General features: G+C 39.9%; 1 long non-coding RNA gene across 1 annotated transcript in view; it reads left to right on the top strand.

Moving 5' to 3' along the window:
- LOC132659462 (uncharacterized) overlaps nucleotides 1-15,878 on the top strand; it is a 41,854-nt gene extending 25,976 nt beyond the window's left edge. Inside the window, exon 2 of the long non-coding RNA XR_009599959.1 lies at nucleotides 12,320-15,878. This is a non-coding gene — a long non-coding RNA (uncharacterized LOC132659462). The remainder of the gene's footprint in view (nucleotides 1-12,319) is intronic.
- The last annotated feature ends 872 nt before the right edge of the window (nucleotides 15,879-16,750 follow it).

Raw genomic sequence — 16,750 nt, 5'->3', positions numbered from 1 at the left:
TTTAGCATAGTCAGTGAAGCAGAAGTAGATGTTTTTGTGGAATTCTCTTGTATTTTTCTGTGATCAAACTGTTAAAGCCTAGCTTGGAGGATTTTGAGCATGACCTTGCTGGCATGTGAAATGAGTGCATTTGTGTGGTAGTTTGAACATTTTTTATTTAGCATTGCCCTTCTTTGGGACTGCCCTTCTTTCAGTCCTGTGGCCACTACTGAGTTTTCCAAATTTGCTAGCATATTGAGTGTAGCACTTTAATAGCATCATCTTTTAGGATTTGAAATAACTCAGCTGGAATTCCATGACTTCCACTTTGTTCGTACTGATGCTTCCTAAGACCCACTTGACTTCACACTCCAGGATATCTGGCTCTAGGTGAGTGATCATACCACTGTGGTTATCCGGACCATTAAGATCTTTTTTGTATAGTTCTTCTGTATATTCTTGCTACCTCTTCTTAATATTTTCTGTTTCTGTTAGGTCCATACATTTTCTGTCCTTTATCATGCCCATCTTTGCATGACATGTTCCCTTGGTATCTCTAATTTTCTTGAAGAGATCTCTAGTCTTTCCCATTCTATTGTTTTCCTCTAGTTCTTTGTATTGTTCACTTAGGAAGACTTTCTTATGTCTCCTTGCTATTCTTTGGAATTCTGCATTCAGATGGGCATATCTTTCCTTTTCTCCTTTGCCTTTAGCTTCCTTCTTTTTTTCAGCCTTTTGTAAGGCCTCCTCAGACAACCATTTTGCCTTTTTGCATTTCTTTTTCTTAGGGATCATTTTGATCACTGCCTCCTGTACAATGTCACGAACCTCTGTCCATAGTTCTTCAGGCACTCTATCAGATCTAATCTCTTGAATCTATTTATCACTTCCACTGTATAATCATAAGGGCTTTGATTTGGGTCATACCTGAATGACCTAGTGGTTTTCCCTACTCTCTTCAATTTAAGTCTGAATTCCCTCGCCTGGCCCCTGCCCATTTCCCAACTCCAAGGTCCTTCCCCAGGTAGGGAGTAGGAGGGAGAGTGGGGGAGTGCCCAGGAAATACTTTTCTCAGCTGTTTACATATCCTTTCCAATCCTTTGTTTTACACTGCAATGTGGCTTTGGTCTTTAAAAATTTTGGTATGTTCTTTTTAGTACCTCTCTTAAAAATCTCTAAAGTAATGGGTGCCCACCCATCTAGCTGGGAGCAGGAGCAACAAACACAGTCTTCGAAAGCAAAGCAGTTAATATTTTATATATCATCCTGCTATATATGCTTAGGAAAGAGAATGATGTACATTTGGATGATGAGAAAATCTTGGGGGTTTTTTTCTAGTTCTTTAAAATTTTTTTATTAATTTTAATTGCCTATAGTTGCTTTACAATATATGTTAGCTTCTACTGCATGGCAAAATGAATCAGCCATACATATACATATATCCCTTCTCCTTTGGACTTGCCTCCCATTCAGGTCACCACAGCTCATTAAGTAGAGTTCCCTGTGCTATATGGTAGGGCATCATTAGGTCATCATTATCCACTTTATACATAGCAGCAGTAGTGTAAATATGTCCATCCCAATCTCCCAATTCCTCCCACCCTACCTGTTTCCCTGTTGATATTCCATTTCTTTTGGTTTGTATTTCTAAGCTTTATACTCTGAAGGAGTAAAATGTACTTATATGATTAAAATTTCTGATCCATGTAATTCAGGTGTAGCAAATCACAATTTTAAATCAAATAATCAATCCTAGGATGTAACTGCGGAGAAGGCAATGGCACCCCACTCCAGTACTCTTGCCTGGAAAATCCCATGGACGGAGGAGCCTGGAAGGCTGCAGTCCATGGAGTTGCACAGAGTTGGACACGACTGAAGTGACTTAGCAGCAGCAGCAGGATGAACTGCAATTAGTGTGATACAATAGCACTGAATCAAACATTGGTATATATTGCCAATAGGATATTCAGGGTGTGTATTTAAAAAGAGTAGAGTTATAACTCGCTTCAGAGGCTAATGAAATCACTGGAGGAAGAGTAAATGGTGGTTTGGTTTCAGAGGCAGCCCCTGTTTTAGGTTAGCTTTTAGGTTGGTGGATTTTTAACTTGCCTACTCCTGAGTCACTTGTAGGTGGGACAGATCCTAGATGCTTGGCCTGGAGCATTTGGTTTGTCCTCGGCTAGAAGTTTAGATCCTAGCCCAGATTACAGTTCTGGTTCAGGCCCACAGAGGCCCCGAGGGAGTGGAGATGGCAGTGCTGTTTTTCTTGGCAGCCTCATGGCAATTTCTTCAGCCCAGAGCAAGTTCTTGCCGCCAGGCTGACATGACTGTCCAACATCATCTATGAGGGAGAGCTTGGCACTCCTGGACAACCCAGCACAGAGGAAAATGGAAGTTCCCTTGGAGATGCCAGGCTCCTTGAGGATAAATGAGATTTTTTAGGAGAGCACTGGGAAAGGAGAATGTGTGGTTTTGATTTTGTGTTTTAAACCAAGTTTTAAAACTTGTAAAGTGTAAATAAAAGAAGAGTCAGAGGAAGCTCCCAGGTTGCTGAAATCAGTACAATACCAGGATTAAGTCATGGAAGTCATCCAGAAGGGAACCTTTTAGAGAGGAAAAACAGATATGTTTTTCTTAAGTAACCTGTTGATTTAAGTGAAGTGAAAGTCACTCAGTCATGTCTGACTCTTTGAGACCCCAAGGACTATACAGTCCATGGAATTCTCCAGGCCAGTACACTGGAGTGTGTAGCCTTTCCCTTCTCCAGAGGATCTTCCCAACCCAGGAATCAAACCCAGGTCTCCCAGATTGCAGGCAGATTCTTTACCAGCTGAGCCACCAGGAAAGCCCACCCACCCACACGCACACAGGTACACACACACATATACACATATGAACATAAACATACATATACATATGAATATATATATATATGCAGATACATATATATGTATATGTATGTATACATACATACTATACACTTTTTTGTAGGATCTTAAGACCTATGTGTCAAAATAAAACCTAAGTAGCATTTTGATTTCCAAAGGTTTATATTCATTGATTGTTTTTAAAGTTTCAACAGTGAGCAGGGTAGAAACATATTTATTATCATAAATACCATTTGCAAGAAAAATTGATTGCAAGAAATTATATTGCTCTAATTTCCTTACTGTTTGCTAATATTTTCCTCCATCTCAAATCCTTGAAAATGTGGAAACACAATCCAATTTTTATTGTCTTAATATTAAAGAAATAGTGTTCTAAATAAATCTGCTGAATTTATACAGAGTTCTCAAGTTTTGATAGGACAGTATATAAAATGGTCCAAGAGTAAAATAAATCCAGTAGTTTTTGCACTTGTGCATGTCTTAAGTGTGCAGCATTATGGAAACGTAGAATTTAGTGAGACAAGTGTCCAGTGTCATGTTTATTCTGTAGGACCTAAAGGGGAAATTTCACTGCAGTTCTTTGTACTGTCAACTGCAAAAGAGCCTCACTGTTTTCTCGCAGGGAACAGACTATCTTTTTTACATTGTGTTGTAGCAGTGGGGTAGCTCTTTTTTTTTAATTAAAATTTTTTTCTATTGAGGTATAGTTGACATATATTATCATTATATTAGTTTCAGATGTGTAACAAAATGATTTGATATTTGTATATATTGTGAAATAATCACCGCAATAAGTTGTTAACATCTGTTACATAGTTAAAAAAATTGTTTTCTCTTGTGATGAGACCCTTTGAGATCTACTCTTAGCAACTTTAAAGTATGCAATTCAGGGTTATTAACTGTAGTCACCATGCTGTACATTACATCCCTGGGACTTAATTATTTTATAACTAGAAGTATATACCTTTTGACCCCCTTCACTCAGTTCTTCCACCCTCCACCCCCTTCCTCTGACAACCACCAATCTGTTCTCTGTATCTGTGAGCCTGGTTATTTGCTGCTGTTGTTTATAGATTCCCCACTTAAGAGAGAGTCTTCCCTTGTGGCTCAGCTGGTAAAGAATCCATCTGCAATGTGGGAGACCTGGGTTTGATCCCTGGGTTGGGAAGATCCCCTGGAGAAGGGAAAGGCTACACACTCCAGTATTCTGGCCTGGAGAATTCCATGGACTGTGTAGTCCACAGGGTATCAAAGAGTTGGACACAACTGAGCAACTTTCACTTTCATGTAAGAAAGATCATACAGTTCTTTGTCTTTCTTTATCTGACTTATTTCACTTAACATATGCCCTAAAGGACCATCTATGTTTTTGCAAATGGCAGGAGTTCTTATTTTTTTAATGGCTGAATAAAATTACATTGCATATATGTACATACCACACCTTTTTAAAAACTGAGTATAGATGATTCAGGGGGGTGAAACATTTTTTAGCTTTGCTAAAAGAGACTGTACAAGCACAGCTCTGAGAGAGTAGCTATAAGTCCACCCTTTTAAAACCAGTAGGTTTTTACCCACTCAGGGGCAGGGCTGAGAGAGTATAGAAAACCATCCCCGTAGTTTTGTGCAGAGTCTAGCTTGTGGCTCCTGCTAGTTAGCCCTTGTGAACTGGTTCATACCTTTTAGGTCTTAAGCAACAGAAAGCTGAACTCAAACTCATCTAACCTGTTAGATGGTTTATTGGCTTCAGTTCAGTTCAGTTCAGTCGCTCAGTCGTGTCCAACTCTTTGCAACCCCATGAATCACAGCACGCCAGGCCTCCCTGTCCATCACTAACTCCCGGAGTTCACTCAAACTCATGTCCATTGAGTTGGTGATGCCATCCATCCATCTCATCCTCTGTTGTCCCCTTCTCCTCCTGCCCCCAATCCCTCCCAGCATCAGGGTCTTTTCCAATGAGTCAACTCTTCACATGAGATGGCCACAGTATTGGAGTTTCAGCTTCAGCATCAGTCCTTCCAATGAACACCCAGGACTGATCTCCTTCAGAATGGACTGGTTGGATCTCCTTGCAGTCCAAGGGACTCTTAAGAATCTTCTCCAATACCACAGTTCAAAAGCATCAATTCTTTGGCGCTCAGCTTTCTTCATAGTCCAAATCTCACATCCATACATGACCACTGGGAAAACCATAGCCTTGACTAGACGGACCTTTGTTGGCAAAGTAATATCTCTGCTTTTCTATGGCATTGCAAAGTTGAGGTATAATGGCCTTCAGGGTTAGTTTGATCTGGGAGCTCAGTTATGTCACTTGGGACTTAGTTCACTTTTCAAGTTCACCTTTCAAGTGCCAGCTTTATCCAAAGTTTTCCTGCCCATATAGTTGCAAGATGACTGTCAATAGTTCCTGGACCTATGTACTTTTGTATCAGAGAAAGATAGACTTTCTCCTCCAAATATCAAATAAAATGCTTGGCTTCATTCTGATTAAACCACTCTGGGTCATGTCAGTAATTGCTGTGACCAGAGAAGTGCTACATGATGATAGATCACTGAGGTAAAAGGTGACTGGCTCAGGCTAATTAGGTCTGGAGCTGAAGGGGTATCAGTTCCCCCATCACTAAGCATAGAGGAGAAGGAGCTCCCCAAAGGAAACTCTGAGTACTTTTAGAAAGGGGAAGTTTTAGGTAGTCAACTCAACAATTGCCCACTGCACTTTGCTTCTGTATCCTCTGCTAGCCACACCACATGGCATGCAGAATTTCCTTGACTGGGGATCAAACCTGTGCCCCGGTGCAGTGGAAACTCAAGAGTCCTAACCATGAGACCACCAGGGAAGTCCCATAGTCATGATTTCTTAACGACTGTTCTTGCAGTTGGAAGTTCTTGAACTTGATTAATAATCCTTCTGTTCTGTCCCATTCCCCACCAATTCTTCTCATTCTATATCATACACAAAGTCTGTTTTTAGAAGGATGGTTCTATAAGAAGGTGGAAATTTCCTTGGAACTCATTTTGTCCGACCCAAAGCAGTGAGGTCATGATAAAAAGCCTCTTTTGCAGTGTTGGGATGGAGAAGGAAATGGCAACCCACTTCAGTATTCTTGCCTGGAAAATTCCATGGACAGAGGAGCCTGGCAGGCTCCAGTCCATGGGGCTGCAAAACAGCCACAGCAACAGTGCTGGGAACAAGGACCAGAAGAGTAAAAACATCTGAAGGTGAGAACCACCTGTATTTATGGCATGCAGGATAACTCCAGCAATGGCCATGGAAAGCATGTGGTCAGCATAGACAAGATACACAGTAAAAGCAAGTGGTGGGACTTGTGACCCTGGGTGTGCAGTCACAGGTCAAGTTTCTTGGATGATGGGAGGTCTGGAACTTCCAGTTCTAATGTATTTCCTTGATCAAGGATGTGATGTGCTACCTACAAAGGACTTACTGGTCCCTGTAGCTGGTAGCACAAGGGAGAACTAAGGCCAGGACAGAAGACTTCATTACCTGGAAGGCAAGAGAATAAGCGAATTGAGATGTTCCCATCTAGGTGGGAGGAAGAGGATATACCACTGAGGGCAGTGAGATTCGGTCATTCATGAAATATTTATCAAGTTCTGAGTCCATCCGAGGGGCTGTGCTGGCCTTGGAGATGTAATGATGAACTTGTGAGCTCTCCTGATTGCATGGAGAATTCAGTAATGGGAACATGCACTAGTCAAGTTTCTTTTGGCTCTGGGGAGCAGAAGTGACCCAGGCGTAAGATTGTTAGAAGAATTCTGGAGGTTCTTAGAGATTTCACAGAAGGAGCAGGGACTACGGCAGCTTGGGGCACCTCTCTGGCTAGAGTTACAGTCTTCTCTGAGAATGCTGTTGTTGGTGTGAAGGGGTTTCTGTGTCCGGATTCTGTAGGCCTCAGTGCCAAACTCCTAGAATCCGATTGGTCCATCTTGAGTGAATCAACTATGGTGCAGGGCCCAAGGTGATGAAATACAGACATGGTGGTCAGAGGCCTCCACTGTTGAGCGCAGTTTGCAGGGAAGGGCAGATGCTGTGAACCTGAAGGCACTCTCTGTGGACAGGGAATTAGATAAGCAACAGCAGTTACAGCCTAGTGTCACCAGTGCTGTGCTAGAGAAAGCATAAAGTTGTGTCGGGGTGTATCAGTCAAGATTCTTTTGGAGGCAAGGTTTAGAAACCCAGCTGAAACCAACTTATGCAAAAAGGAGAACTTGCTGGAAGCCTCACATTGAGAAGGGTGAAGGGCAGGTGCTATCAGGGGTCTCTGGAATTAAGAACTTAAATATTACTATGTATTTTTTCCTTAATCTCTCAACCCTGCTTCTCTCTGTGTTGTCAACTTCTTTTCCTTAGAAATAAAACTTTGAAATTTGAAATATTGCCATTGGCAGCTCCTTAGTCCCATATACTTGGCCTCATCACCAGAGAATAAATCTTTTTGTCCAGTGGCAGCTACAGAAATCCTACGGAATGCTCCTGATTGGCTTGACTTCAGGTATGAATCCATCCCTTAATCAATTAACTGTGTCTAGAGAGGTAGAGTAGTGTAAAAGCACATTCCACACTATAGCTTCATGATGGTTACATGACAAACCAAAATGATTAACACTCAGTGCTTTAGATTAATAGTCATTAAGTCATGTCTGACTTTTGTGACCCCATGAACTGTAGCCTGCCAGGTTCCTCTGTCCATGGGATTTCCAGGCAAGAATACTGAAGTGGATTGCTATTTTCTCCTCCAGGGGATCTTCCTGACTCAGAGAACCCATGTCTCCTGTGTCTCCTGCACTGGCAGGTGAATTCTTTACCACTGCGCAATCTGGGAAGCCCAGTATTCCCTGTATGAGTTATCTACTGCATACATTACCTCTAAACTAATAGTTTAAAACCACAATAAATATTTGTGATTTCACATAGTTTCTGTGGTTTGAAATTTGATGTTAGCTGCAGCTGAAATCATCTGAAAGCTTGACTGAGGCTGCAGGATTCACTTCCCCAACAGCTCACTCCCATGGTGCTGAGTCCCTTTACATGTGATTCTGTTCAAAGGCAGCTTGAGTGTCCTTATGACATAGTGGCTGGCTTTTCCCAGGATGAGCAATCCAAGAGGGTGCAAGGTGAAAGCCATAGTGTCTTTAATGGCCTAGCCTTAGGAGTCACACTATCTCATTTCTGCAGTATCATTTTCTGTGTATTGGTCAGCTCTATTAAATGTGGGAAGTGGCTGTACAGAGGTGTGATTCCTAGGAGGTGAGAATCAGAGGGGCCATCTTGGAGCTAGCTTAGGCTAACACTTTCCTTAAAACACCTCCTGAAGGCTTGGGATGTTAAAAGTTATTACGTGAGGAAGGGGATTTGCCGTCAAGTCAGTTTGAGAAAGGTTATGTTAAACCAAGTTAAACAGATGTCTTTCCTGGAGTGTTTCCATACACCTTTTAGTACATTGATACCTGCTTTGAATTCCTGAAGAGGGGTAGAAGTCAACCACAATTTCTTTCTCATTCTTCAGCTTTTCCTCCAGGGGGCCCTTCTGCCCTCCCTCACCCCCAGTTCCTTCCCTCTAAAAGCATATCAGAATGCTGCCTGTCCCTTGTTAAAAAAGTGTGTTTCTGGCAAAGCAATACAGTTTGATTTGAAGTTGCTCATCCTCAACCCTTCAACACCTTCCTGTTCATTTGGGCAATGCACATCACGAGAATCTACGCATGATTAAAAAGTAAGGGGACACATTTTCTTATGAGGTGAGTGGACAGTTTGAGGAAATTCTGCAGAGAGTTTTATTGAAGTTCTCTTTTAGCAGTGGCACTGGGTAATACTGAGTCATATAGTGACAAACACTGAAGACCAGCAGTCATTTTTACATTTACGACTGGGTGGCTTCTTTAAGATATATTTGTGGGTCGATCCACAAAGTATGATCTTGTACGTTGAGGTTTTGCCAGCAAATACTGAACCTTTCATTTTGGGACCTTCTCCACCTCCTCTTGTCTAAGTGGGTTGTTTTTTGGTTGTTGTTTCTTTTGCGTAGGTTATTTGTTATGGCAACAATCCAATTTATTTAAAATGTTTTATCACATTTCTGGGGCTTCCTGGTTACACCATCTTGAATTATTTAACTCAGTGTAAACACTAAGGTAGTATGTATGTGAAAGCTCTGCACCATATGTGGTTACGGAAATGTGCTTGTTGACATGTTTCCAAGCATCTGCTCTTATGCATCTTTTATTATATTTTGCCTCAAACCCATACAACAATTGATCTCTACCACCTCATAATTTTTAATTTAATATAGTTTTCCCTCTTATGTTTTTAATATTTGGGAGCAAAAAAGCATCTACATTAAAGAGAAGAATAGTTAGGAAAAATGTCTTTCCTGAGATCTTTAATTTCCTTTGTCCAATATGTAGTTTTTAGGGAGAACTGAAGTCTGCGCATTTAGAAGTGTCAGGTCTTCTGAATAGTATCTCAGATGGAAAAACCAAAGTTTATTCAACCTGTGATTCACATGGAAGTTCACATAAAGGCTGCTGAGAATGAAATTCCTCTTTCCATCCTTCTTCTCCAGACTGAAAATTTGGACTTACTCTGGGTTCCTGGTTACAGTGCTCTCAGGCATCCTGCCTTTTTGCACAGGATGGAATTTCACCATGTCCAGTGTTGACTAGTGGCTTCTTTTATATTGCAAATCTGCCTTAAGATCCTTTGGTCATCTCTATGGAGAGAAGATGTAATAAATCCCCACATACAACCCCACAGAGACCTGTACATGTACAGCTGCTGATTTCTGAAAATAATGAATCATGTAATAAGCTAGTGTTCATCTACCTTCTTGAAATAGCACTTGAAACAATCTATTATTAACAATGTTTCCTGAGTTCTCAAAACCAGAGAATCAGCTCTAGCTAGAGGACACAACTCCCTGTTTTTTCTTTTTGGCTGCGAGCAAGGCATGTGGGATCTTCGTTCCCCAACCAGAGACTGAACCCACACCCCACTGTGTGAAGTCTTAACCACTAGACCACCAGGGAAGTCTCTAGGGGACAAACTTCTTGATTTACCAAAACATGCATTGGTTTAAATGAGTGAAGGAAGTGCAACCACCTAGACGATAAAGCTTGCTGCTTTTAAAAGTAGGGGAGGTGCCCAAGGACCTCCGAATACCATGTATATCAGTGTCTTCCTGGTGTGGTTTGCAACCCACTATCAGAATGCAAGATGATTTTTGGTGGTATATGGATAAACTTTCAAAAAAAACCTGTGGTCATTATTCACTTGTAGTGGGTTGAATTGTGTCCCTCTCAAAATTCCAGAGACTCACCCAGAACTACACAATGTAACCTTAAGTGGTTGCAGGGTCTTTGCGGATGTAATTAGTTAAGGATCTTGAGATGAAATAATGTTAGACTTACAGTGGGCTTTGAATACAATGACTGGTGTCTTTATAAGAGAAAGGAGAGGGAAATTTGGACAGAGACATCAGAGAGAGCACAAGCTCGTGCAAATATGTAGATAGAGATTGGAATGATGTGTGTACAAGCCAAGCAACATCAGGAAGCTAGGAGAGGGGGTGTAGGGCTTCCCATGGGGCTCAGTGGTAAAAAATCTGCCTGCAATTCAGGAGATGGGAGTTCATTCCTGGGGTTGGGAAGATCCCCTGGAGAAGGAAATGGCAGCCCATTCCAGTACTCTTGCCTGGAAAATTCCATGGACAGAGGAGCCTAGCGGGCTGCAGTCCATGGGGTTGCAAAGAGTCGGACATGACTGAGCATAAATGCAGGAGAGGGGTGTGGAATAGTTTCTCCTCCTGGAGGAACCAACCCTGTTGACCCCTTTATTTTGAACTTCTGGCCTCGTAAATAGTAAGAGAATACATTTCTGTTGTTGTAACCCACCCAGTTTACAGTATTTTGTTATGGTAGCCCTAGGAAATGAATACATTTAAAAATTTATTATATAAAATATGCATGGTGTATAGAACTTGTTATTTCACAATAATTATTATTTAGACAGAAATTCCCTAATTAATTTAGGTAGCAAAAAAGTGCATTGCTTTAAAAAAATTAAGTAAATAATCCCATAGGAGGTAGGAAGATGTTGCAAAAGTGATGCGGGTGCCACATGGATGGAGGACCAGTTCGGGAAGCATTGCTCTTTGCAACCCACAGGCTCCTCCTTCCACCTGGAGTGGCATTATGGAAGATTTGAGTCAGCTCTTACCTCTACCCCTAATCAATGCTGTGATTTGGATAAGATACAAATAATGGCCATGACAAGCCCATCTTCCTTAGCAGTAAAACAGGGCCAGTAATAAATATCTCACAGAACTTATGTGGGATTTATGAATTCCTTTTCCTTCAGTCTTGAAACACTGAAAGCTTAGTTATCTGAACCCACTTTTGCTGAGTGTGGGGGTGGGATCTCCTGGCAGCTGGGCTATGTACAAAAGGACGTTTTGTAATCAGTACCCTCAAATGTGAGTTGAGAGTGATAAATATACAGGGCTGAGCAATAAGAGAAGTGAGTTGTGGTAATGCAGTAGGAACTGATGCAAATGGCCCTTGATGAGTCATAGCTGAAGCCAACTGTCTATTATTTCTGGGCCTCATTACGCATTTTTTTGAGTTATGATAGCCTTTATTTCTTTCTCTTTGCAACCCTGTCATCTTGGGTTCATAAAAGTGAGTAAAAGAATTCTAGACATAGTCTGATATATCTTAAATATAGTAAAGTGCGTATTTGAGAAAGTTCAGAGAAATTTTATAAATTTGAAGTGGATTCCTGGAAATACTCAAAAATGGTTTCCTAAGCAGACTTGGTTGATATCAGCAAGGTGACCTGGAGTGTGAATAACACACCTTACATCTGTTATATCCTAGACAGTCGGTAGGCACTGTGTTTAATTCTGTCTTATTTAGGCAGCCCTGAAATCTCTGAGGTAGGTAATAAAATACTAAAGCTCTTATTTTAGAGGTGAGGAAACTGAGGCATGAAGAAGTTAAATAACTTGTCCCAGATCATCAAGCAAGACAGTCTGCTCTGAGAGAGCTTGCCCTCCTAACCCCTTTATTATTCTCTCTAAAGGCTTAAAAAATGTAGTAATACAGGAAAGGGGAGAATGCCTTTAAATGGTGCAAGAGAAATAACTTGGTCTTTGAAGTCAGGAAGATCTTATTGCAACCCTGGCTCTGCCATTTAGCAGTTATTTGACCTTAGGCAAGCTGCTTGAGCTTGATGCAACTCAAGATTTTCCGTATGTAAAATGGATGCAGTAATATATCCATCATAGCATTCTTGTGAGGCTTAAGCAAGATGTATTCAGTGCAATGTGAGATGCATGGAAAATAGCCTGCATTGTACCAAATATTTCTCCTGAGGTAACTTGCTTAATCTTTACAAACAACTCTTTGAAGTGGATGTTTTTATCACTCCTATTTTACAGATGAGAAAATTAAGATTTAAAGACATGAAGTAACTTTCCCAGTGTTACCTAGTCGGCACATGGCAGAGCTGGAATTCAAACGTAGGAAGTCTAACTCCACAGCACAAGCTCTCGTCTAATACTTTCACTATCTTCCTTTTCCATGGACTTGGGAGTTGGGGTTAAATACAAGCTTGAGAAGATTCTACAGGTGTAGCAACCAGTGAAAAAGGCTGTTCATATTTAGGGCACGTTCAGACAAAAATAGGGTCCAGTACAGATATTATCTGTGCTGTTCAGATTGTATCTGGAGTGATGTGTTGAAGTTTGGATGATTTTTTTTTTGGATGATATATTTTTTTAACTAAGAAAGTGGACTTGGAGGAGGAAATGGCAACCCACTCCGGCATCCTTGCCTGGAGAATCCCATGGACAGAGGAGCCTGACAGACCACACTCCATTGGGTCACAAAGAATTGGACATGACTGAAGTATCAAGGCTGTATATTGTCACCATGCTTATTTAACTTATATGCAGAGTACATCATGAGAAACGCTGGGCTGGATGAAGCACAAGCTGAAATCAAGATTGCCAGGAGAAATATCAATAACCTCAGATATGCAGATGACACTACCCTTATGGCAGAAAGTGAAGAAGAACTAAAAAGCCTCTTGATGAAAGTGAAAGAGGAGAATGAAAAAGTTGGCTTAAAGCTCAACATTCAGAAAACAAAGATCATGGCATCTGGTCCCATCACTTCATGGGAAATAGATGGAGAAACAGTGGAAATAGTGTCAGACTTTATTTTTCTGGACTCCAAAATCACTGCAGATGTGATTGCAGCCATGAAATTAAAAGACGCTTACTCCTTGGAAGGAAAGTTATGACTAATCTAGACAGCATATTAAAAAGCAGAGACATTACTTTGTCAACAAAGGTCCATCTAGTCAAGGCTATGGTTTTTTCAGTAGTCATGTATGGATGTGAGAGTTAGAGTATAAAGAAAGCTGAGTGCCAAAGAATTGATGCTTTTGAACTGTGGTGTTGGAGAAGGCTCTTGAGAGTCCTTTGGACTGCAAGTAGATCCAGCCAGTCCATCCTAAAGGAGATCAGTCCTGGATGTTCGTTGGAAGGACTAATCTTGAACTGAAACTCCAATACTTTGGCCACCTGATGTGGAGAGCTGACCCATTTGAAAAGACTCTGATTCTGGGAAAGATTGAGGGCAGGAGGAGAAGGGGACGACAGAGGATGAGATGGTTAGATGGCATCACGGATTCAATGGACATGAGTTTGGGTAAACTCTGGGAACTGGTGATGGACAGGGAGGCCTGGTGTGCTGCGATTCATGGGGTCACAAAGAGTTGGACACGACTGAGCAACTGAACTGAACTGAAGCTACTTAGTATGTGTGCATGCAACAAACTGGAAATGACTATGATAACAAGAGAGGTTGGAAGCAATCTCAAAAGAGGAACAGCTGAAAAGTTTTGATTTGATGAAGGCCTGCTTGCAAAGAGTTGAAGAGATAGATGTCTTTGGGAAAGGTTGATTGTCCAGCAAGTTGACAATACTTTGGTCTAATCAATATGGGTTCTGACTCTGTTTCCTAGATTTACAGGTCCAAGAATATCACTATATCAGTTAATCAACATTCAGAGGTGATCATGTATGTGCTAATTGACCCATACTAACCAAACTTCTAATAGGCCAATATATATACCTGAACGCTAGTTACTTAAAATTAGGAACATAAGCACCAAACATATTTTATACGTATATTTGCTGATCAGAGCATCTTTTTTTTGTGTGTGTGTGTGTCGGGAGGGCCTTATATTCTTTTGTCAGAATGTATATAACACTGTGGTAAGCTAACTTGTCAGCTTTCAAGTAGGGTAAAATCACAGGCCTTTTACAGTTTCTAACTTAGAATGATGGTCAAAAATTGATATGTCATAAATTAAAAAAATATTGATATCTCATGGATTTTGCTGGTGGCCCAGTGGTTAAGACTTTGTGTTCCCAATCCAGGGGACCTGGTCAGAGAACTAAGTCCCACATACTGCAACTAAGAGTTTGCAGGCAGCACCTAAAAATACCTTATGCCACAACAAGACCTGGCTCAGCTAAATAAACAAATGTTTAAAAAATTGATTTCTCATTATTTTATTAATGATTTATTAACTTACTTTCATTAACTTTATATCTCATTATTTTATTAACTAAATTTAATCATATGAACAATAGTTCATATATGGTTTTGGATATTTGTATCTTGTCATCTGCAAGTTGTATTCTTATATTCTTAATTAATATATTAAATTATTTTTAATTAGATGGTTGATTTTTTTTAACAGTATAAGGGTTTTAAAAATTTGTTTGTAACATTAGGCAAAATTATTTAAAGTCAGTACATTATTTAAAGAATTTTACATGTGATTGCTTCCACTTTCCATCAAAGTCACTTTAGGTCCTCCAAAGCTTGAGTCAGGGTTTAATTCAAGACAGCCCTTTTCCCACCCTCAAAGTTTTGCTTTATTTCAATCTCTAAATGATGCCTGGTGCTGATCCTAGGATTGAGTACAGAGTTCCAAGAGTAGCATGAAGTTTTAGTGTCATTTCCATATTCCTGAATGGTGTGAACTTGGAAAAGACCTTTACCTTCTATGAAGATGTAATTAATGGAAAATTGTCTGTGAGCCTCAAAGAATCATAAATAAATAATGCACATACATGCTTTCATTACTTTAACTTAAAACAGATAAGTGTAATAGCTCACAGATATTTGTATGTAAGACCAAGGTCTTTGGATGTTGAATACCATGTAATCATTCTCCAATAAATAATCTGTAATTGATCATTTTTAACTTTTAGTTTTAGTGTCTTCAAAAGGGATGATAATTTAAAAAGAAACTTAGGAAGCAATTTTAAGAAGATATCTCTTTTTAAAATAATCTATGCTTAATCCGCAGTTGTCCTGTCAGTCAGCCCATAATTCTTTTAGTTGGACTTGTTTTATCTCCACTTGAATATGCACACACTGATAATATCAAACATTTCCCCACCTAGGATCTTTGGGACCTAATTCTTCAAGTAATTTACTTTAGGGTGATTTTTAGGGTCAGTGTAGATGGACTTGCCTAGGTTTTCAATTTCAGACACCCTTTAAACTTAATGAGTTCAAGTCATAAACACTTCAAAGCTATTACACCCAAGAATATTACAGACTGTGGGATATGCTAATACCTAAGGTGGACAGATTAACTACTAGGTCTCTCATACTTTTAATGGTTCTTATAGTTCTTTCCAGAGATCTAACAAATAGTTCTGTGAATGAAGCAAAACCATCTAGTGAACTCCATGAGGCATTTCCAACAATGTGAGCATGCGAGTCTATAAGAAAAACCCCATAGGGATAGATGTCAACTCTTGGGTTGCTTTTTTTACTGATCTGTAGATTCTTTGTATGAATATATATGTATTTAAAATATTTGTCTGTATTTAGATAACTCAAATAAACTGAGATACATATATATTTAAAGTAAAATAAAGTATAAAATTTTATTATATCAGTTGCAAATGTATTTTGTCATAATTCACTTGCTTTTCGACTTTGTTTATATGTCTTCTGCCATACACATAATGTATGTTGAGTTTTATGTTTTGTCAAGATAGCTTTCTCTTGGGCAATTCCCTGGCAATCCAGTAGTTCAGACTCTGGCCAGTGTTCAATTGCTGGTCAGGGAACTAAGGTCCCACAAGCCCTGTGGCCAAAAAAAAGATTGCTTTCTCTCCCCAAGGTATAAATATATTTTCCCATATTTTCTTTTATCCTTTAAAAAATTTGCATCTTAAATACATGTGGAATTTATGTTTTTTTATGTATGATGTGAGAAAGGCTCTGTGTCCTAACACCAGTTTTAAAATAATATGCCAGTACCTTTTCTGATTTTTAAATGCCTCATTTATCATATTCCAAGATCATTGACTGTTTTTCACAGTACCACATTATTTCAATTACTGTGGCTTTATAATATACATTTTGATACCTGCTGAAGTTAGCCCTGTTTCTTGTTCTAGAAAAAACCCTTGGCTTTTTTGGCTCATCTCATAAACTTTAAAACTAGCATGCCAATTCTGTAAACTGTGTGCTCAGTCATGTCTGACTCTTTGCAACCCCAGGCTCCTCTGTCCATGGATTATCACAGCAAGAATACTGGAGTGGGTTACCATTTCCTCCTCCAGGGGATCTTTCTGACCCAGGGGTCGAAACTGCGTCTCCTGTAGCTCTGGCATTAACAGGCAGATTTTTTACCTCTGAGCCACCTGGGAAGCCCAGTTCTATTAAATACCCCCAAATTGCATCATATTTTAAATTTAACTTGGGGAACATTAATATCTGGATAATATTAAACCTTTTAATCAGGAATATCTTTTATGGCTTTCATTAAA

This window comes from Ovis aries, chromosome 3 (assembly GCF_016772045.2).
Source record: "Ovis aries strain OAR_USU_Benz2616 breed Rambouillet chromosome 3, ARS-UI_Ramb_v3.0, whole genome shotgun sequence".
NCBI lineage: Eukaryota > Metazoa > Chordata > Mammalia > Artiodactyla > Bovidae > Ovis > Ovis aries.
The sequence above is the reverse complement of the archived record's forward strand: the minus strand, read 5'-3'. Positions and strand labels throughout refer to the sequence as shown.